General features: G+C 35.6%; 1 pseudogene across 1 annotated transcript; it reads right to left on the bottom strand.

Annotated features, from left to right (window-relative positions):
* Window positions 1-2,259: 2,259 nt before the first annotated feature.
* Window positions 2,260-20,887, bottom strand: LOC308654723 (dnaJ homolog subfamily B member 6-like; annotated as a pseudogene). Its single transcript has 2 exons — window positions 20,714-20,887; window positions 2,260-2,884 (listed from the first exon to the last, which is right to left on the bottom strand). The product of its transcript is annotated as a dnaJ homolog subfamily B member 6-like (transcript).
* Window positions 20,888-22,966: the final 2,079 nt, after the last annotated feature.

The raw sequence follows: 22,966 nt of genomic DNA, 5'->3' as shown, positions 1-22,966 counted from the left end.
ATAAATTGTAACAGCTAATTTGTTTAATTTTGTGGTACTGGAGATTAAGCCCAGGGGCAGTCTTCCACTGAGACATATTCATAACCCTTTTTATTTTTTTATTTTGAGACAGGTCTGGTTAAGTTACCCAGGTTGCCTTTGACTTTGTGATCCTTTTACCTCAGCCTCTTGAGTGGTTGGTATTATAGGCATTATTTGGCTAACATCTTATTTTTGTTTATGTCTGACGGTAATTATTTTGGTCTTTCTCATTTTCTCTTTAGGTTAGCAAGACTGTTTGCCAATTTATAAAAATCTTTTTAAAAAACCAACTTTTTGCTTTGTTGATTTTTGTATTTTTTCTTTGAATTTAATTTTGTTTATTTCTGCTTTGTTTTTTGTTGTTTGTTTTTGTTTTTGGTTGAGGGGGAAATTCCCTCCAAGGCATAGCTGCTAAAATCAGGGAAGGTATGTGCATGGGGGACAGTGTGCAACATGGGCTCCTGCCTGCTCTGTGACCATCTGCATGTACTCAAGGTAACACTTCAATCTATGCCCAGGTCATTGAGGGTTGTGGGAGTCTCCTTTGAGGTCATCTGCAGCTGCAATTAGGACTATTGGAGGTGTCTAAACTTTTCCCTATAAGGAGAAATCCATCTTAGTTTTGATTAGTTCTGAGCTGATCTGGATGGAGGATAGATAGTGTGGGAGGGGGCAGGGTGCCTCACTGTCTTCTCTATGGCTCTGTCCTAGGTTTTCATGTTCCACAGGGTCTTGTCACTTCCCTACACCTCTCCAGGGTCCTTCCTCAGTCACTAAAATGTGAATATAGTTGTTTACTCTTTGTTGTGGGTTGTTTTTATGGTAGGATGAGCAACTGACATTTCTGTTCAGTCAATCTTACTGACACCACCTATTTTTTAAAAGCAGATACTATCTTACCATTGAGTTACAGGACTTACATATTCTATGTACAAGTAATTTATTGTGAGTATGTTTTGCAAATATTGTCTCCCAGTCTGAGACTTTTCCATTCATTTTCTTAATGGTATCATATTATGCAGCAAATGATTTTAGAATTATTTAACACTAATTTGTTATTATTTTCTCAAATATCTTTTTGTGTACTCTTTAAAATGCTATTGCCAACTAAAAAGTCACTAAGATTTTTCTCCTAAGATTACTTTAGAAATTTTAATCATTTTAGTTCCTGTATTTTAGGCTTATTCACTTTTAGGTGTTTTTTTTTTTAATGTCAACATTAAAATGTTAGCATCAATTTTTAAAGATATTCAATTTTCCTAGTCTAGTTTGTTGAAAAAAATGATAATTTTTCTGTTGATTCCTTTGGTACCTTTGTTGAAATCAATTGACCAAATACATATAGACCAATTCTGGGCTCTATTAGGTTGCATTGAATTATATCTCTATCTTTATGCCAATATCACAGTTTCTTGATTAATATAATTTTATAATATATCTTGACATAAGATAGCATAAGTCCTCCAACTTTTGTTCTTTTTTTTTTATGGCTTTTCTAGGTCTTATGCATTTGCTTATAAGTTTAAATCAAATGGTCAATTTCTGTCCAAAACCTACTAGAAATATTTTGAGATTGCTATAAATTTATTCGTTTTTACACCAACACATAACATTTTTTTTCTTTTTTAAAAAAAGCAGATGACAAAGACACAGTTTACCAGCTTTTTTACACCTAAGCTTAACATTACATATTTAAACAATTGTCAAACCTTATACTAAGTTGCCAGCACCTCTAGAAAACACCTTTAAACTTATATTAAACCAGAAATGTATTACCATTAATGCATTAATCTTTCATTACTAAACACTGAAAAAAACCCAAATTATTTCTATAGGAAACTCATCCTGGCAATGTTAGCTCACAGCAGGCTGTATTTGGCTCACATTTCAAACAGAATGGAAAGCAGATCCATGCTGGTGTTAGGATACAGTCTTGTCCTACCACTAACTCAAAGTCAAGGCTCACTTTGGATTATGTTTAATAAAAAAGCAAAGTATATACAAAGATTATAACAATTTTAAAGACCAAAAAAAAAAAAAAGGTCCTATTGTGTGGTCCCAATTTGTCTGTGACAAAATAGAAGGTCCCATGAGCAGTTTATAAATACTTTAGATTAGGTACAGTTATACCGAAAGTCGAGTTCCTTTGAAATCTTAAAAACAAAACAAAACAAAAAAACAAAAATGATGTTTCTGTTAATTCTGTTAACATTTCTGTTAAACTATATTTCTGTTAAATTAAGTAAGGCCACTGTGACTTAGTGACCCAAATACAGTGACCCCTGTATCAAATGAAGAAAATCCACCTCCAAATGATGAAAACCCACTGAAAGCAGAGAAAAACAAGCCCATATTTTGGTTTCTGATTCCCAAAAAAGTCTTCAAATGGGTCTTCAAAGAAGTTGAATGAAAATGGGTCCCTTCCACCAAAAAAAAAAAAAAAAAAAAAACCCTGAAGACATCATCAGGGTTTGGGAAAGTGAAGCCAAACTCAAAGGGACTTACACCTCCACCTCTACCGTTTAAGCCTTCTTTGTCATATAAATCCCCCATTTTTAGCATCTGATAACACCTCCTATGCCTCAGCTAAGTGTTTAAATTTTCTCTCTGCTTCTTCTTTATTCTCAGGATTTTTATCTGGATGCTACTTTAGTGCCAGTTTTCAATAGTCCTTTGTGATATCCTCAGGTGTGGCATGTCTTTGCACACCTAAAGCTTCATAGTAATCACCATGTTTTGACAGATTGTTGGAACAAGTCTGAGAATGCTGCTGCAAGACCAGGTAGGGCTGGGTGCTCTCAGTCCAGCACTGCTGTTCCGGTGGCGGTGGCAGTGACTCCTCATGCTTTCTTTTTTGAGATAGCTATGAATTTATACATCAATTTTGAAAGAATGAAATCTTTCCAGTAATTGTCTTGACCTAAGAAAATGTTGTATTTTGATACTTCATCTACTCAAGTTTCTTTTAGCAATGTTTTAGTGTACAGATCATATATGTATTCGGTCAAATTTATCTATAGTCTTTTAAATGGTATAGTTAAAAATTTTTAAGTTCTAAATGCATATTGACAATTTATAAAAACACAATTGACTTTTGTTTATTGACTTTGCAACCTCACTGAACTCTGTACTTAGCTCGAGGAGATTTTTTTTTCTTTTTTTGTAGATTTCTTGAGATTTTTCAACATACATACTCCTGTCATTGGTGAATAAAGAAGATTTTATATATCCCCCCAATCTATGTGTTTTTTACTTTCTTATTTTTGAATGCACTGACTGGGATTTCCAAACTAATGTTGAAATAGATTGACTAGGATATTTTGTGAATATTTTATTGTTTGATTGTAGAATTTTATTTTATTTTTTTACAATTTTTCCTTGTATGTTCACTTGACTCATTTCACGGAAACACCAGAGTGGCCTTTAGATTGTAACTGGTTTCATTCCATTACTGAGAGAAATCCCTTGTGAATATATGACCCCATTCTCATACATTAAGAGATTTCTGCCTACTTGTGGTTGGGACCATGAATTTTTCCTGACATGATACGATCTCTGGAATTGCTTTACCAGTCTTGGACCTCACATGTGTGTGCTAAAAATATACTCATCTGAAGACTTTTAAGAAATCCATTATGTATTTTCAGAGTTCTCTTTCTCTCTGTAGCATACTCCTGCATGTTTTGGATTCCCCATATTCTCAATTCTGCTTTCTCAGTTTAGGAAATCTTTCAGGATTTTCTCTTTATCTGGCATTCCTCGCCAAGGACTAGAAACTGCAGTCTGAAGGCTAGGGGTAATTTTAAGACTCTTCTCCCTTGTTCGCCTTTTTCAGGAATCACTCTCTTGTAATGACTTGTCTAATGTCTAAAAATTCTTATTTTACATACATTTTTTCATTTCTAGTTGTTTATTATGAAGGTTTAAAAAACTGGTTTCTATTATCACATCATGGCCAGAAGCATGGGCCTTAGGTATATTTTTAATTCATAAAATTTATGAAATATATTAGAGCTTATTCAGACTTATTCAGACAAAGAAACCCAATGCCTTAAGTAGCTGCAGTAAGAACTCATCTAAGTGGGACATTCAAGGTAGATAATAGCATCCAGAAGTTTAAACAATGTGATGAAACATACCCCCTTTCCATCTCATGTTTGCTACTTTCCTGTATCTGATCATCTTCTTTTTTTCAGAACATCTCTCACTGGTGTGAAAAAAAATGACACAGAACCTTTATGCTTATACAAAATTTAGAATATCTCAGAAGAAGGTTGAACATCTTTCTGGAAACCTCTACCCTTTGTCAGACTATCATTTGTTCAGCATATCCATGCTGTATACTCTATTTCCCTATTGGTAACTTAATAACTGTCTCAGTTATTAGATGGCTTGTGGTATTGCAGTGTTCAGATTACCCCTATTTTACTTACCAATAGTCCCAGTAATGATACCAGCAATTGAAATATTCTAGGGAAACCATGAAGTACTTCATGTAATAAAAGGAAGTAATGAGAAGTTGAAAGTTCTCTACTGAGTAAGGATAGGCAAAAAGTTTTTTTGTTGAGAATTCTGATTGGTTCCAGTTTAACTTTCATGTGCAGCTCTGAAGTGATCATTCTGAATTATAGAGCATTCCCTGTTTTGCTGTGTTGATTCTGGGTCTCCTGGCCAAGGAGAGTGTAAAAGTGAGCCATATCAGTGACTTGTATTGAACACTCCTATTTGGAGTGGGAAAGACTGATTCCACAAAGCAAGGTATGTTGGGGAAATAAAAAATGCATGTTCATGATATTTAACTGATGATGTTGTCTAGGGCTTATATTATCTTTTGCTGCACAGCAAATTGCAACAAAACTTAGGATCCTGAAACAATGAATGTTTATTATCTCACAGTTTCTGTAAGTCATAAGTGGTTTTGCTTTCTGCAGTTTCAATAACCTACAAGTCCACCTTGGTACAAAGAAATTACATGGAAAGTTCCAGAAATTCATAGGTTTTAAATTGTGTGCCATTCTGAAATCTTGGATCTTCCCACTCCATTCCAGCTAGAACACAAATCATTCCTTTGTCCAGTCTTTGCTTGCTGTATATTATCACTGTCTTTTTTTTAGACTGCTTGCTATGGCATTGCAGTATTTGTGTTCAGATAAGCTTATTTTACTTAATAGTTGAAAATTCTCTACTTAAGAAGAATAGAAAAAAATCATACGATGATGTTGTTAAAATCTATGTAAGAATGAATCTTCTCTCCATGAAATTGTGAAGAAGCAGAAATAAGTTTTTGCAAGTTTTTCTATTAATTCAGACTGCAAAAGTTATGTCCACAGTGCATGATAAGTCTTCATTTAAGATGGAAAAGACATTAAATTTGTAGGTAGAAGACAGAAACAGAAAGTATGTTCTGATTGAAGGCAATGTGTTGCACCAGAAAGCACTGAATCATAGGCTCTGGCAGTAGCCATGGTTTTAGGTATCCACTGGGAGCCTTGGTATATATACCACACAGATAAGGGGGACTACTCTATTGGCCAGGGCTGCGGCCATCTGAAAGCTTGTCTGGAGACAGGCAAGGTGAGGATCAGCTTTCAAGCTCACTCACTTGGTGTTGTCAGACTTCAGGTCTTTGCCAGCTTTTGGCTGGAAACCTCAGTTCCTTACTATGTGGGTCTGTCCATCAACTTCCTGAATGTCCTCACAATGAGGCAGGTGAATTTTCCAAGATCAAATGATCTAAAAAAGAGATTTTTAAAATTTGCACCTTAAGTGTAAGATAATACTTTTTAATAACCTAATATCAGAAATAGTATCACATAACTTCCATGAGGTTCCATTCATTAGCTGCAAGCTGCAGGGTCTAGCCTACACTCAATAGGAGAAATATTACAAACTTAGGTATGTATTTTAAAACCACAACAGGACTTGTATAAACAGAACTTCATAATCACAATGACTTGGATTTTTTTTTTCAGTTTTTGTCTTCACACAACAATTCACCTAATTTGTAGTTTAAAATCTGAGGCTTAATTATCTTACTATTTCAAAAGGAAAATCATATTGAAATGCAGAAATATCTTAAATGCAGTTTTGTAATGGTGATAATAATTAGTTGACTTTCTGGAATGCTTTGAAAATGGAAGAAGTCTATAGAGATATTCTTATATATCATATTTAAAACATTTTGAAAGATTTTGTACAAATTAAAGAACCTTATATATTGGAAAAATAAATGGAGCCTTTTGCCTTCAGAGACAATATAAGCTCATCTTTGTAAGTTTCAATTGAGATTACTGCCAAGTTCACTACAGTGTGGAGGAGATGAATTATGCATATGGTACTTTGTATTCCTTTTAAAATTGTGGTCTGTTGATACCTACTTTGAAACATTTTATGAATAATTTTCTACCTTGCATAGACATTTCTTAAAATGTCATGTGGTGGTATCTTTAGGAAGGTAATAGCATGACAGTTAATTTAAGTCAACACATTACTTTATTGGTTTCAAGTTCCAGATAGTGAGAAATGTACCTTGATTGTAACCTGCTATCTGTTCTCTGCCGCAGTCTTGGCTGGGCACAGAATCACGAGCCACCACACAGCTTTGTAGATTCAAACAGCAATTCTTTATTCCCGAACTCACACCGGCCTCCACACACGTTCTGGGGCAATCCCAGTTCTCCTCCTAATTCACCTACTCCACAAGGCTTTTTCTCCCATAATCCTCTCTGAATCTCACGAGAGCTCAACGGGAGCTCAGGCAGCAGGAACGCCCTAATCCCGGCAGCAATAATCTTCAACCTCCAATTTCCCTAAAATCCCTATTGTCTTAAACTGGGAACGCCCTAAACCCAAGGACCGGGATACTATACTTCCTCAAACTGCAGGATACACCCTAATCCTGGATCCACCCTCGTCCTTGAGTAGGGTCACCTTTCTCAAACACACATGCAATGTCAACAGCGAAATTCCAAGGCAAGTCCATTTAACATGGGGTACGCTGGCAAGGAAATTTCGATGCGTCATTCCTACTTGGTAATGGCCCTCAGCAGTTCTCAACCTTAATGTGTGCCATGATTTGAATCTGGAACACACCCCCAAAAGCTCATGTGGTGAAAGCATGATCCCTGCCGGATGCAGAAAGTTTCAGAGGTGGGGCTTTTGGGCAATAATTAGGGCTATAACCTATTAGTGGATTAATGCAGCAAATGGATTAACCCATTGGAGAACTGAACGAATGGGTGGTAACTGTAGGCTGATGTGGCATGGCTGGAGGAAGTAGGTCACTAGGGGCATGGCCTTGGGGACTATATCTGTCTTTGGCTCCTCCCCCTCTCTCTGCTCTCTGACTTCCATGAGCTGAACAGCTTTTTTCCACCATGCCCTTTCTCCTAGATATTTTATCTCACTTCAGGCCTACAGCAGTGGTGGCACTGAGACCTCTGAAGCTGTTAGCCAAAATTATATTTTTCTCCTCTAAGTTGTTCTTGTCAGGTATTTTGGTCACAGTGATGAAAAACAAGCTGACACAGTAAGAAGTAGTCTGTAATTTTAATTTTCCTTCATTTCAATATGGAAATTCAATGAAAAAATATTTATATGAACAATACTTAGAACATATCTTCAGGTTTAAACTTGAAAAATTTTTTTGAAAGATTATCTTTTTGTCAAAGTGTTCGTGGAAAACCAATTCAAATAGTACCAAAATTGAATGATTTGTACTACAAGCTTCTCCTGCCTTCAATCCTTTGCCCCTAGTGTCTCTGTTTTATTACCTGGGGGGAAAAAAACCCTCAAAGATTTCTATGTATTTTAGGAGGATGTCCTGTGTGTCTAGAAGGATATGAATGCATGTTTCTGTGTGTGTTTTCACTGATGTGTGCAATGCTTTTCTTTAATTACAGCAGTGATTTTCTAACTTAACATGTCTCACAATCACCTAGAAGGCTTGTTAAAACACAGATGCTATGTATTACTCTCAGGGTTTCTGATTCAGGAGGTTAGGGTTGAGAAATGAATATTTGCCTTTCTAACAAGTTCCTAGATGATGCTGATGATGCTTGTCTGGGATTCACACTTTTAGAATCACTGAATTATATATAGGCAATAACTGCTTTTTCTCCTTATTTACTGAAGACTAGTTCATGCCCATTCATTTGAAATTGCACCACTGCTTTTCAGAGACTTGAGCTCTATGGATTGTTCATAATGTAGTTAATGTATCTCTCCCTATTGATAGACGCTTAGGTTGTTTCTAATACTTGAAGCTTTGATAGAAGAAGGTAATTGGCCAGTATTCAATTTTCTAAAATGGACAATTTACTTAATATGTAGTTCACAAGGGCTGGGGATGTGGCTCAAGCGGTAGCGTGCTCGCCTGGCATGCTGCGGCCCGGTTCGATCCTCAGCACCACATACAAACAAAGATGTTGTGCCCGACGAAAACTAAAAAATAAATATTAAAAAAAAATTCTCTCTCTCTCTCTCTCAAAAAAAATATTATTTCATTTAATCTCTTCATGGAAATTGTAGTAATTAGTCCAGAAGTGATCAAAACTCTAGGTAGGGGGGGAATCATTGTGAGGACAAGTTCTTACTTTCAGTTGTTTAAAAAAAAAAAAAAAAGAAAAAAGAAAAAAAATGTAGTTCACAAATCAATTCATGTTCAGTGAATTCAAAGAATGTAAAATATGTTGTTGAATGTCTAATTTGATGAATTTACCATTTTTTTAAGCTATCTCAGGAATGTTTGATGGCTTTAGTGAAAGTTGGTATAATGACTTTATGAGAATGTTCAATTTTGGTTACTGGTGGTTCTATGGACGAAATTGCATAATTAGTAACTTAAAAAAATTAGTGGAATATTTGATGGCTTTAATGGAAGTAGTGTAATGACCTTATGAGAATGTTCAATTTTGGTGACTGATGGTTCTATGGAAGGTATTGCATAATTAGTAAGTTAGAAATATTAGCTAAAGTTGATACGTTACTGAGGGAATAGGCTAGTGAATCACAAAACTACTTATATGTTAGTGAAATAGCTATCACTACATATTAAAAAAATTTCCCTCAATTCTACTATATTTAACCAAAATTCTACTATTTTGTTCATAATCATATTTAAACTACCAGTGATTTTGCTTATGTGAGTTTGAATATAAATTTCTAGCTTTTAAAATTTTAAAATTTTGATTATTTTTTTTTTGCACATTCCTTAAATGATACAGGAGCTTTCATTTTACATGTCTAGCAAACAAGATTTCAAAGTGAAATATGAATACTGTTAAGTTTTTAATTAATTTCTTACTTTAAATTAAGTTGCAAACTTAAATTTAGATTTCAAGGCAACCTAAAGAGATCAATTAAAATAATCCCATCTCATAAAAATTTTGGTTTTTGTATTGACTCTGTAGAAGTTTGTAGGAAGATTATATTTGAAAGGACAAAATCATTCAGAATACTAATAAAAAATGAGGTTTTATGGAAGGAGTGGCATAATTAGTAACTTAAACTTCATACATTTCAATCATAATTTGGAAACTGGAGCTTTCACATCTGCCTAGGATATAAAAATCTAAAGCATGCTCCACACTCAGAAGAAGAAGAAAATCAGATAAATTACAAAACCATAACTTTTTCTTTTGAGCTCATCAGAGAGTTGATATAATAGGATATTCAAATTATCTGAGGTGGGATTGTGGCTCAGTGTTAGAGCGCTTGCCTAGCACGTGTGAGGCACTGGGTTCGATCCCCAGCACAACACACAAAAAAAACTAATAAACAAATTATCTGAAATCCGAAGAAAGGCAGAGAGAGCCAAGGAGAGGTGAAGTAAAAGCAAAGCTCAGGGGTGGTAGATCATGGGAGAGAAGATTTTGGGTACTGCATGTGCTAACAGCACTGTATGTGCTATTAGAGAGAATTCACTAAAAATTTTGACAGTTTGGGAGTCTCAGACCAAACAAGCGTTTGCATTTACTTTCAGATTTGTCTCCACAGCTTGCTAGTAGGTGCATGTGAGAAAAATTAGTAGGATTTGAAAAAGATACCTCAGCATTGAAGTGTGGAGGAGGGGAATGCCAGTGTCTATGGGAGAAGAAGAAACTCCTCCTAGATCCTTCTCTTAAATGGCAAAAAGATTTAAGATAATGGGGAAGAGAAAACAAATGCTGTCACCCCCAAGGAACAGGTGAAGGCATACTGCAGCTGCAGAAAGGTAAAATACTCCTTCGCCCTGTGAGATGGGCAGGAAAAATTCTGGTGAAGCATCCTTTTCCAGAGGAAATTGAAGCAAGACCATAACAAACCTAGCTCAGTTCTTCCAGCTGTGTATACTAGCTTAGCAAAAGAGGAAGCATGCACATTTTCTGGCATAAATACCATTTAACTCAGTCTCTTCTAGTCTACACAGATGTATCAAATTCAAAGATAAGTAATGTGGTGCACAAGAGTCTAGGATATGTTCTTTCTTTGTAAACGTGCTATGGGCACTTGCAAAACATGAGTATTCACTGTTGTTGAGAGGTGTGTTGTATGAATGTCAATTAGATGCTATTGATTGATGGTGCTGTCATTTTCATCTTCTTGATGATTTTCTGTCTAGATGTTCTATCAAATGTTTAGAAAGAAATATTAAAAAAAACCCTGAAATATTCAACTGTAATTATGAATCTGCATTTCTTAGTTCTGTCAATCATTTCACGTTTTTCTTCTATGTTTTCAAATTAACAAATAAAAATTTTATGTATTTATGGTATATGACATTGTGTTTTGAAATATTGTGGAATAGCTAAATCTTATATTACTTCACACATATATTTTTGTGGTGAGAAGATTTAAAATCCACCTGAAATATTGCTTTATTTTTTGTTTTTAGTTTGTTTTATCTATTTTCAGATTGAGTAATTTCTATTGTTTAATTTTCTAATTCTCTTATTCTTTTCTCTTTCTCTTTCATTCTTCTGTTGATCCCAATTTCTGAGGATTTATTTAGATTTAAAAAATTTTCCAAAAATGCTCACCATCTCTAGCAATCAGAGAAATGCAAATCAAAACCACCCTAAGATACCATCTCACTCCAGTAAGATTGGCAGCCATTAGGAAGTCAAACAACAATAAGTGTTGGCGGGGATGTGGGGAAAAGGGTACACTTGTACACTGCTGGTGGGGCTGCAAAATGGTGAGGCCAATTTGGAAAGCAGTATGGAGATTCCTGGGAAAGCTGGGAATGGATCCACCATTTGACCCAGCTATCGCACTTCTTGGACTATTCCCTGAGGACCTTAAAAGAGCACTCTATAGGGATACGGCTGCATCAATGGTTATAGCGGCACAATTCACAATAGCTAGACTGTGGAACCAATCTAGATGCCCCTCAATAGATGAATGGATAAAAAAAATGTGGCATCTATACACAATGGAGTATTATGCAGCACTAAGAAATGACAAAATCATAGAATTTGCAGGGAAATGGATGGCATTAGAGCAGATTATGCTAAGCGAAGCTAGCCAAGCCCTAAAAAACAAATGCCAAATGTGTGCTTTGATATAAAGAGAACAACTAAGAACAGAACAGGAAGGAAGAGCATGAGGAAAAGACTACAGTAAACAAAGATGAATGGGGGGAGAGAAAGGGAGAGAGAAGGGAAAGCATATGGAAATGGTAGGAGACCTTCAATGACACATAAAATTATAAGAGGTTATGAGGGGCAAGGGGGAGGGGAAAAAAGGGAGAGAATTGAACAATAGCAGGGGAGGTAGAGAGGGAAGATGGAGGGGGAGCGGAGGGGGGGATAGTAGGGGATAGGAAAGGTAGCAGAATACAACAGTCACTAATATGGCACTATGTAAAAATGTGAATATGTAACAGATGTGATTCTGCAATCTGTATTTGGGGTGAAAATGGGAGTTCAAAACACAATTTGAGTCAAATGTATGAAAGATGATATATCATGAGCTATGTAATGCTTTAAATAATCAATAAAAAATATTAAAAAAAATTTCCAATTTTAAAATTCCCTTTTGGTTTTCCCTTTTTCTTTGTTGAGACTTTATATTTCTTTGCTGAAGTTTTCTCTTTTCTTTTTGTAATGTTTTGAAGCTTTTTTTTCTTTCAATCATAGCAGCTTTAAAATCTAACAACTCTGTCATCTAGTCATTGGTGCTTATTATTTTTTCATTCAGTTGAGATCATCTTTGTTCTTGGTATGACAAGTGATTTTTAATTGTGCTTTCCGTAAACCTGTTTTACCTGCATTTATGTAATAACACTCTAGCAGGAGAAGATCTTCCTTTTTCTGCCAGATGGAAAGAGAAGTACAGGGTACTCACAGCAGTGTGCTCTGTTGCACTTGAGGTGCAGGGAGGCCTCTCCTTGCAGCTTGGTGGGACTGTGGATTTGAGACTTCCAGTTTCCCCAGTGGTCCCTCCTGACTTCAAAGGGGGAGGCTTATATCTGGCTGAAAGAGATGAAAGGATGGGCTTCCTACTTCTTGATCTCAGAAGCAACCTGGTTAGAGTGAACTTGGAATACCTTGTTAGGTTGAACAAGTCTTTTTACTTGGCCTTCCCTATCATGGTTGAGGTGGGTAGTTTTTTATTTTTCTTTTTTAAAAATCTGTTTAATGGAGTAGAGGGGTTAGTTGTTGGCCTTGCTAGGCACCCTCTTCCTCCTTCTTTGGCTAGACAGGCTTTTGTTGGGAATTTTTAAAAAATTTTATTTATACCCACCAGTGAGGGGTGAACCCCAGGGCCAGGGCATCTTTCTGTATGATTCTGTTGGCATTTCCTCTTTGCCAGCTTCCTCAGCTCCAAGTCTAGGGTATATGAGTTCCAATGAAAACACAGGGAACCAACCACAGTGTCATTCCTTGGTCTTATGTTCCATAGACAGTCATCTTCCTACTATCCATTCTCTCTTATGTGTTCTTCACATCCGGTTTCAGAGTTTTTAGTTGTATGTAGTGAAAGATGTAGGAAAGCTAAGTCAATTTCATCATCTTGACTGAAGGACTTTTCTTGCTTTTTTTTTCCTTTTAATTTTTCACTTATGTTTCTCTACTTAGGATTTTCTTACTTTGTAAATTGGCATACTATTTTTATGGAAAGACTTTCAAGTATAAATTACATTCCATTGGGACAAAAATTATGTGAAGGAAATTGAACAGAATATGAATTCAAGGAGAATAAGGACAGATGTTAAATTCCTGAATATTATAATTGTTTGATTATGCATATTAAGATAAAGAATTGGGGTAAAATATATTCTTATGTTTAGATTATGTAGCCACATTTATAAAGGTATTTAGCAGTTTAATTTAAAAAGGCCATATTTTCATTAAACAGGAAATGACATCTTTTAGAACTATAAAAACATCTGATTAACAGCAGGGGTCAATTTAAAAATGGGAAAGGGATTATAGAAATTTTAAAAAGTATTTAGGGAATACATTAAGAAAAATTTGAGTCCAATGCTCCAGGTTATGTACCTCAGTTGAAATTGCTTGATTCTCTGTATGAACAGCTTGAGAGAATGTGAAATCATTTTCCAAAGTGGCTGTATCTATTTATACCCCCCATCATCAGTGCCTGATGGCTCCCAAGGTCCCCTGTTCTTTTATGTAATGAAAATGTTCCTCATGTTCAGTACGGATATTATCAGATTAAAAAGTTTTGCTATTATGGTCAGGGAAAAATATTGACTCATTATCATTTTATTTGTGTTTTCCTTATTGTTGGTGCAATTGAGTATATTTTGGCCGTTTATTTCCATATTTATATTTTCTTCATTTAAGCTGGCATTAACAAGACTTATTTTTTCCCTCAAATTTTCTACTGGATTAATTATAATTTTCATACTGACCTGAAGGCATTCCTCATGGGTCTTCACCAGTTGTTTGTCAATTACTATGTTAACTTCTCTTAGCTTGTAGGTTATAAACAAACTCTCATTTTGGTGTTTTTAATGAATAAACACAATGATTTTGATTTTAATGAAGTATTATGTATCAATCGATTCCTTAGAATTTGAATTTTTTACATCTTGCTTGTACAATTCCTTTCTTACCCTCAGGTCATAGAATATGCTTTTTTTTTTCCTGTGAAAGATATTGTAGCTTTGATGTTTACATTTAAATTGCTAATACCCCTGGAATTAATTTTTGTGTAAGAATTGATATTGAATTCTGATTTTCCTTTCCCCCTATTGTTTGCATGAAATTTATTGAACAATTTCCCTTTACCCCACATATTGACAACGCTACCTCTGTACAAGTTGCTTAATTGTATTCATGGAATTGCTTTTGGACTCTGTCTCTTGCTTGCTGCCATGCATGGGGGTGCACGTCTGCAATCCCAGCTTCCCAGCTACTGGAGATTCTGAGGCAGGAGGATGAAAAGTTTGAGACAAGTTTGGGTAACTTTGTGAGATCCTGTAGCAACAACAACAACAAAAACAAAAGCAGGAGACATTGCTTAGTGGTAGAGCATTTTTCTAGCATGTGGGAGGCTCTGGGCTTACTCCCCAATACTGCAAAACAAAGAAATAAAACAGAACAACTGGACCCCCCAAACTTGATGTAATGAGCACATCTTATAGTTCCTTTGATTATATTCCTCTCAAGGAAATTTAAATAAAGGGCTGGGGATGTGGCTCAGTAGTGGAGCCTTTGCCCAACAAGTGTGAATCCCTGGGTTCAATCCCCAGCACCACCCTGTTTTAGGACCAGGCATTATAGAATAAATAGTACAGAGGAATGGTCATCATGTGATCTGGGTTATAAGGAAATCTCCCTGACTCAGTGAGTTCCATGGAGTGAACAATGTATGTGTAATAGCTTATCCTTGTCTTATTTTTAGTTGACCAAGTTGGGGCTGTAGGCATTGTAGGGGCAAAGGGAAAGCTTCCTTTTCACCCTGTGACGGTTTGCTGGAATGAATAGAGAATAGACTAGTAGAAAAAAGAATGTCTATAAATATATTTAATAAACATGCACAGGGGACACTCACAGGAGTGTGATTATTCAGTAGTTCAATGAGATCCAGATGCTCAGAGATTCTTTTTCACAGGGAAGGGAGGGATGGGGAACATGACAGTTTTGAGGGCTGATAACATTTTAGGGGCATGAATGGGCCCAATGTTCAGATAATAGTTAGCCAATGCTTTTCTTTGGAATTTGACTAGGACTAAAAGATGGACAAAAGCTGTAACAAAACCTGCCTAGGTGTGGTTACATTCTTTAGTTCCTTTCCTGCAGATGTAAGTTAATGAAAAGTGAGATAAAAGACCAAAAGTAATCATTTTTTTTCCTTTGGTGGGTCCTATTTTTACACAGATAAGGAAATATTAAAGCATCTTCCAGCATCTTTTGTTGTCCAAGTGCATTTAAGATAATCAGCATTCTAGGGTGTCCCATTTTAAGGTGAAATTTCCCAAACTCTTTAAGTGTCTACAGTGTATTAACTGCCTTCAGTGTATTATCTGCTCATAATTTGTTCTCTACTTTGCTACAGTAATAAAGGTATCTATGTATTTCATTGGTCATTTTTGTCTACCTTTCAAATTTGTAGTTTCATGTTGTTAGTTTTGGTACTGGTGTTACTGAAATCTCAGTCCTTGTTCCCAATGCCAATCCAATAAGGAGGACAGTTTTGAGAAAAAGGAAAAAGTCTTGTTGCTTTGCTGGCAAAGGAGAAACAGGCAACTTCTGTCCCAAAGACTGTGATTCTGCCCATCAACAGGAATAGTGTGCTTTTAAAAAAATTTGTTCTAATTAGTTATACAGGGCAGTAGAATGCATTTCGACACATCATACATAAATGGAATATAACTTCTCATTTTTCTGATTGTACATGATGTAGAGTTACACTGGTCGTGTAATCATATATGCACATAGGGTAATAATGTCTGATTCATTCTACTATCCTACCTACCCATATAACCCCTCCTCTCCCTTCACTATCCTCTATCTAATCCAAAGTACCTCTATTCCAGATCCCCCCAACCCCTATTGTGAATTAGCATCCGCATATCAGAGAAAACATTTGGCCTTTCATTCTTTGTGATTGGCTTATTTCACTTAGCATTATATTCTCCAGCTCTATCCATTTTACTGGCAAATTTCATTCTTCTTTAAGGCTGAGTAATATTCCTTTGTGTATATATACTACATTTTCTTTATTCATTCATTTGTTGAAGGGCACCTAGGTTGGTTCCACAGTTTAGCTAATGTAAATTGTACTGCTGTAAACAGTGATGTGTCTGTGTCACTGTAGTATGCTCTTTGTAAGTCCTTTGGGAGTGGAAAAACTGGGTCAAGTGGTGGTTCCATTCCAAGTTTTCTCCTCAAAAAAATCTCCATACTGCTTTCCATAGTGGTTGCACCAATTTGCAGTCCCACCAGCAATGTATGATTGTACCTTTTCCCCCACATTTTTTGCCATCATTTATTGTTGTTGGCATTTCTGATAATTGCCATTCTGTCTAGAGTGATATGAAATTTCAATGTAGTTTTGATTTGCATTTCTTGAATTGCTAGAGATGTTGAATATTTTTTCATATATTTGTTGGTCGATTATATTTCTTCTGTGAAATGTCTGTTCAGTTCCTTAGTCTATTTATTGATTGGGTTATTTGTGTTTTTTTGGTGTTAAGTTATTTGAGTTCTTTATATATTTTGAAGATTAATGCTCCATCTGAGCTGTAGGTGCATGTGGTAAAGATTTTCTTCCATTCTGTAGGTTCTCTCTTCACATTATTGTTTCCTTTGCTCTAAAGAAGCTTTTTTGTTTGATTCCATGCTATTTGTTGATTCTTGATTTTACTTCTTGTGCTTTGGGGGTCTTGTTAATGAAATCACCTAAGCTGATATGGTGAAGATTTTGGCCTACTTTTTTTTTTTTTTTATTAGGCACAGGGTCTCTGTTCTCATGTCTCATTACTTGATCCACTTTGAGCTCAGTTTTGTGCAAGGTGAGAGGCAGGGGTTTAATTTCATTTTGCTACACATTTCCAGTTTTCCCAGCACCATTTGTTGAAGAGGCTATTTTTTTTCTCCAATGTATGTTCTTAGTGCCTTTGTCTAGTATGAGATAACTGTACATATGTGGGTTTGTTTCTGTGTCTTCTATTCTGTACCATTGGTCTTGTCTTTTTGGGGCTCATACCATACCATTTTTATTACTATGGCTTTGTAGTATAATTTAAGGTCTGGTATTGTGATGCTTCTTGCTTTACTTTTCTTGCTAAGGATTTATTTGGCTATACTATGTCTCTTATTTTTCTAAATGAATTTCATGATTGCTTTTTCTATTTCTATGAAGAAATATGGATTTTAATAGGAATTGCATTAAATATGTATAATGCTTTTGGTAGTATGGCCATATTGACAATGTTAATTCTGCCTATCTAGAGCAGGGGAGAGCTCTCCATCTCCCAGGTTCTTCTTCAATTTCTTTCTTTAGTGTCTGTAATTTTACTTGTAGAGATCTTTCACCTCTTTTTATTAAGTTTATTCCCCAATATTTTATTTTATTTTTTGAGGCTATTGTGAATGGGGTAGTTTTCCTAATTTGTCTTGCAGTGGATTCATCACTGATGTATAGAAATGCATTTGATTAATGGATATTGATTTTATATCCTGCTAGTTTGCTGAATTCATTTATTAGTTCTAGAAGTTTTTTGGTGGATTTTTTTGATCTTCTAAGTATAGAATCATGTCTTCAGCAAATAGTGATAGTTTGAGTTCTTCTTTTCCTATTTGTATCCCTTTAATTTCTTTTGTGTGACTGATTTCTCTGGCTAGAGTTTCAAGGGCCATATTGAATAGAAGTGATAAAAGAGGTCATCCCTGTCTTGTTCCAGAGTTTATGGAGAATGCTTTCAATTTTTCTCCATTTAGAATGATGTTGGCTTTGGGTTTAGCATATATAGCTTTTACAATGTTGAGGTATGTTCCTACTATTCCTAGTTTTTCTATTGTTTTGAACATGAAGAGGTGCTGTATTTTATCAAATTCTTTTTCTGAATCTATTGAGATGATCATATGATTCTTGTTCTTAAGTCTTTTGATGTGATGAACTATGTTTAGTGATTTCCATATGTTAAACCAAACTTGCATCCCTAGGATGAACCCTACTTGATCATGGTGCACTATCTTTTTAATATATTGTTGTATGTGATTTGCCAACATTTTATTGAGAATTTTTGCATCTATATTCATTAGGGATATTGGTCTGAAGTTGTTTTTCCTCGATGTGCCTTTGTCTGATTTTGGTATTAAGGAAACAAGTCTCATAGAATGAGTTTGAAAGGGTCACAATTTGAAACGTATTGGTGTTAGTTCTTCCTTTAAGGTGTTGTAGAACTCAGCTGTGAATCCATCTGGTCCTAGGCTTTTCTTGGTTGGATGGCTGTTGATGGCATCTTCAATTTCTTTGCTTGAAATTGGTCTGTTTAAATTGTCTATGTTACCTTGATTCACTTTGTATACTGCATACGTCTCTAGAAATTTGTCAATGTCTTTTTAAGATTTTCTATTTTATTGGAGTATAAATTTTCAAAATAGTTTCTAATTATCTTCTGTATTTCAGTGTTGTCCATTGTGATATTTCCTATTTCATGACAAATTTTAGTAATTAGTGTTTTCTTTCTCTCTTTATTAGTGTGGCTAAGGGTTTATCAATTTTATTTATTTTTGCAAAGAACCAACTTTTTGTTTTGGCAATTATTTTGAATTGTTTCTTTTGTTTCAATTTCATTGATTTCAGCTCTGATTTTAGTTATTTGCTGTTTTCTACTGCTTTTCATGTTAATTTTTTCTTATTTTTCTAGGGCTTTGAGATGTGATATTAGGTCATTTATTTGTTTATTTTTATTATTTTATGAATGAGATCAGTGCAATGAACTTTCCTCCTAGCACTACCTTCATAGTGTCCCAGAGATTTTGATACATTGTATCAGTGTTCTCATTTACCTTTAAGTATTTTTAAATTTCATCTCTGATTTTTTCTGTTACTCATTTATTGTTCAATAGTGTATTATTTAGTCTCCAGGTGTTGGTGTAGTTTTTCTATTTTTTATTTTATCATTGATTTCTAATTTCATTCCATTATGATCTTATAGAATGCTTTATGGAATAAGATATGGTCTATTTTGGAGAGGGATCCATATGCTGCTGAGAAGAAAGTGTATTTGCTCATTGGTGGATGAAATATTCTACATATGTCTGTTAAGTCTAAACTATTGATTGCATTATTTATTTGTATAGTTTCTTTGCTCAGTTTTTGCTTGGAGGATCTATCCAGTAGAGAGAAAGGTATGTTATAGTCCACCCAGTATTTTTGTGTTGTGGTCTATTTGGTTCTTGAAATTGAGATGTACATAGATGCTCAATTGTTTGGGGCATAAATATTTTTAATGTTTATGTCTTGTTGTAGTATAATTCACTTACACAGTATGAAATGTCCGTCTTTGTCCTTTATGATTAACTTTGGTTTGAAGTCCACTTTATCTGATATGAAATAGAAACCCCTGTGTTTTTATGACATCTATGTGAGTGATATGTTTTTTTTTTTTTTCTCATCATTTCACCTTCAGTCTGTGGATGTCTTTGCCTATGATGTGAGTTTATTGGAGACAGCATATTATTGGGTCTTGCCTTTCAATCCAATCTTCCAGCATTTGTTTTTTGATTGATGAGTTTAGGTTGTTAACATTCAAGGTTATTATTGAGATATGATTTGTATGCCTGGTCATTTTGGTTTATTTCTGGCTTTTAATTTGAATTTGTTTCTCCTTTGATTGTTTATACTTTTGGTGTAGTTCCTCCCTTTGCTGGTTTTCACTTTTGTTTTCATTTCATCTTCATAGAATATTTTGTTCAGAATGTTTTGTAGTATACACTTTCTAGTTGTGAATTCTTTTAACTTCTGTTTGTCATGGAAAGTTTTTATTTATTCTTCAAATCTGAAGCTTAATTTTGCTGGGTATAGTATTTTTGGCTGGCATCCATTTTCTTCTTTTTCCAAGACAAGCCTACCTTTAAGGGTCTGGATTGTGAGATCAGTTGAAATCCTGGTTGGTTTCCCTCTAAATGTGACCTGACATTTTTCTCTGGCAGGATTTAAAATTCTATTCTCATTCTGTATGTTAGGCATTTTATAATGTGTTTTGGTGTGGGTGTGTTGTAATTTTGTACATTTGGGGTCCGTAAGCCTCTTTAAAAATTTTTTCAAATTTGTTTTAATTAGTTATACATGACAGTAGCATGCATTTGTGCACTTTGATATATCATACATAGACGAGATATAGTTTCTCATTTTTCTGAGTATACATGTTGCAGAATCATATTGGTCATGCAGTCACATATATACATACAGTAGGTTTGGGGCATTTTCTTATATTCATTTTTTGAAAAGATTGTGCCTTCCTTTGTATCTGCACCTTCTTCTATTCTGATAAGTCTTAAATTTGATCTTTTCATATTGTCTCATACTTCTTGGAAGTTCTGTTCATGGTTTCTTAACATCTTTTCTGCATGTTTTCAAGATTATATATTTTTTCATTGTCTGAGGTTCTGTCTTCCAAGTGGTCTAGTCTGTTGGTGATGGTTTCCACTGAATTTTTAATTTGGTTTATTAATTACTTCATTTTGAGGATATCTGCTTGATTTCTTTTATGAATCTCCATCTCTTTTACCTCTTGAATTTTATCTCTGATTTCACCCCTTACATCATCCTTTGCCTCATGGATAAGTTTAACTATGTACATTCTAAACTCCTTCTCTGGCACTTCTTCCATTGTGGTGTCACTGGATTTTATTGTTGGTGCATCTTGGTTTATTTGAGGAAATTTGTTTCCTTGTTTCTTCATGCTGTTTGTGTGTCTACCCATCCAGCAGTGTAGATCTGAGGCAGTACAGTTTCTACCCTGTAGACTTACAATGTCTCTAAAGGTTTCCAGTTCCATGACTTTAAGAGCAAGGACAAATAACAGCATCAAACAATGCCAACAATATATTGCCTTAAACCAAGTAGCCCCTACTATAACAGCTACATTTTTGTTGCAATAAACAGAAATGATGTGTACAATTATTGTGTACAATAAAAACAGTAAGTTTGTAATTTCAGGTGGTGGACAAAGAGAGAATAAGAGTGGTGTAGGATATGTTTATAAGGAAGAAGGAGAAAAGATAGAAGTAAAAAATTATAGGAAGAGTAAAATAGGGAAAAATCAAGTTTGTTTGTTAGCAGGAGAAAAAGAGAAGAGAATGAAGGGAAAAACACATGTGAGAGAAAAATAAAATATGTAAAATAAAAATTAAAAAAATTAAAAGTGGAAAGAAAAAGATAAATAAAATAATGCAAAACAAAACTGAAATATACTATTCAGACATCTGAATCCTCAATAAAGTGATGCATGAAAAACAGTTGTTTTCAAAAATGGTAGACATGTAAGGAAAAAAGAAAAGACATAAGAAAAAAACCTCAATAAAATAATTGAACAATTGTTTCCAGAGGAGTTCAAAAGTTTCTCAGCTTACCTTCTTAACTGTTAGATGGGCTTGTCATCTGTTTTGCATGGGGCAGATCAAGGCCAGGTGCCAGAACCTGCTGGAGAGTGCTGAGACCTTTGGGTGTGCAACCTGTGGTTGCCAGTGAAACTGTGCACTTGACTTAGCAGGTCTGGTGGCTATTTGGGGTGTGGGGCAATTTAGGGCCCAGCTACACCAAGGACCCAGTTGTTTAGTGCCAAGTAGAGCTGTGAACTGAGGGCTGCCCAAGAAACTGTAAGCAATGGGCCAGGTTGAGTGCTAGGGAGGAATTGGGAGAGTGGGGACTGGGGAGCTGGAAGGCCCCATTGGGTGCCAGACTGAAGCCTGACTTGGCAGGTCTTGTGGAGGAGTCAGGGACCAGGTGGTGCTGGGTCCTAAGAGTGCCAGCCCAGTGCAGGCTCCAGGAACCCAGTGGGTGCCACATCAGCTGGCTGGGTGAGCCGAGAGTAAAATGCCCTCAAACTCTCTTCCAACCTTTTAACTCTGACCCTCTGTAACCAGTCCCATCAGTCCCCAGGAACCTCTGGGCTCACAGAGCTGGGAAAGCCCAACTCTCTCCTATCTCTTACCTATATTCCCTCAGCAAAATGCAACTTACGAATCTGGGTTTCCAGTTTCTTTAGGCTCTGCCATGCTGCAGTTCCAAGATGGCTCCTGAATTGTGGACAGGTAGAGAAGGTTTTTTTTTTCTTTTTTTTATATATCTGATCAATGAGTCAAACAGTCTCTTGTTCGTCTAGGGCAGACTATCCCTCCAGAATCAGGAATTTTCATTCTAGACCTCTTGTTATTCTTGCTATCTGAGTTCTGGGTAACTGAGCTAAGAGAAATGCTGTTTTATGCTAATCTGGCATCTAGAGAACCAACTGTGTGCTTTTAAAGAGGTGATTCAAAGGTCACATTCAATGTGTTTTCTATTGGAATTGGAATTCACTTATTAATTTGGGAGATGGTCATTTCTGAGATCTTCTTGTGCCATCCCCAAAATCTGAATTACTTTGTTCCTTTGGTAGGTGTGTGCTCAAGGGCAGATCACTCTGCCTAGGATGAGGAAGAAAGGTTATCCTTTTTTCCTCTGAGATTAGGGAGGGAGAGACATTGGGGAGGAGCAGGGAGAGAGGAAGAGAAAGAAACATGTCCATTTTAAAAATAAGTTGCATCAGTAAAGCAGCAAGGGCTATATTCAAAACATAAAGTGGGCTGCTGTTACTCTGGGGATTGAACCTGATACCAGTCTTGAAAAATCAGGATTGTTCCCCCAGTGTTGATGATAAAACACCCAAGAAATGCTAGACAAGTGTAGAAAGTAAATTTTATTTAAGAAACACAAGAGAGATGGGGAGGAAGGGGGAGAAAGACTCCTCCAGAGAGGAGGAGGGGCCCACAAAGCTGGTACC

The sequence above is a fragment of the Spermophilus citellus genome (assembly GCF_964194105.1).
Source record: "Spermophilus citellus genome assembly, chromosome: 8".
Classification (NCBI taxonomy): domain Eukaryota; kingdom Metazoa; phylum Chordata; class Mammalia; order Rodentia; family Sciuridae; genus Spermophilus; species Spermophilus citellus.
Note: the sequence above shows the minus strand (reverse complement) of the source record. Positions and strands in the feature narration are given on the sequence as shown.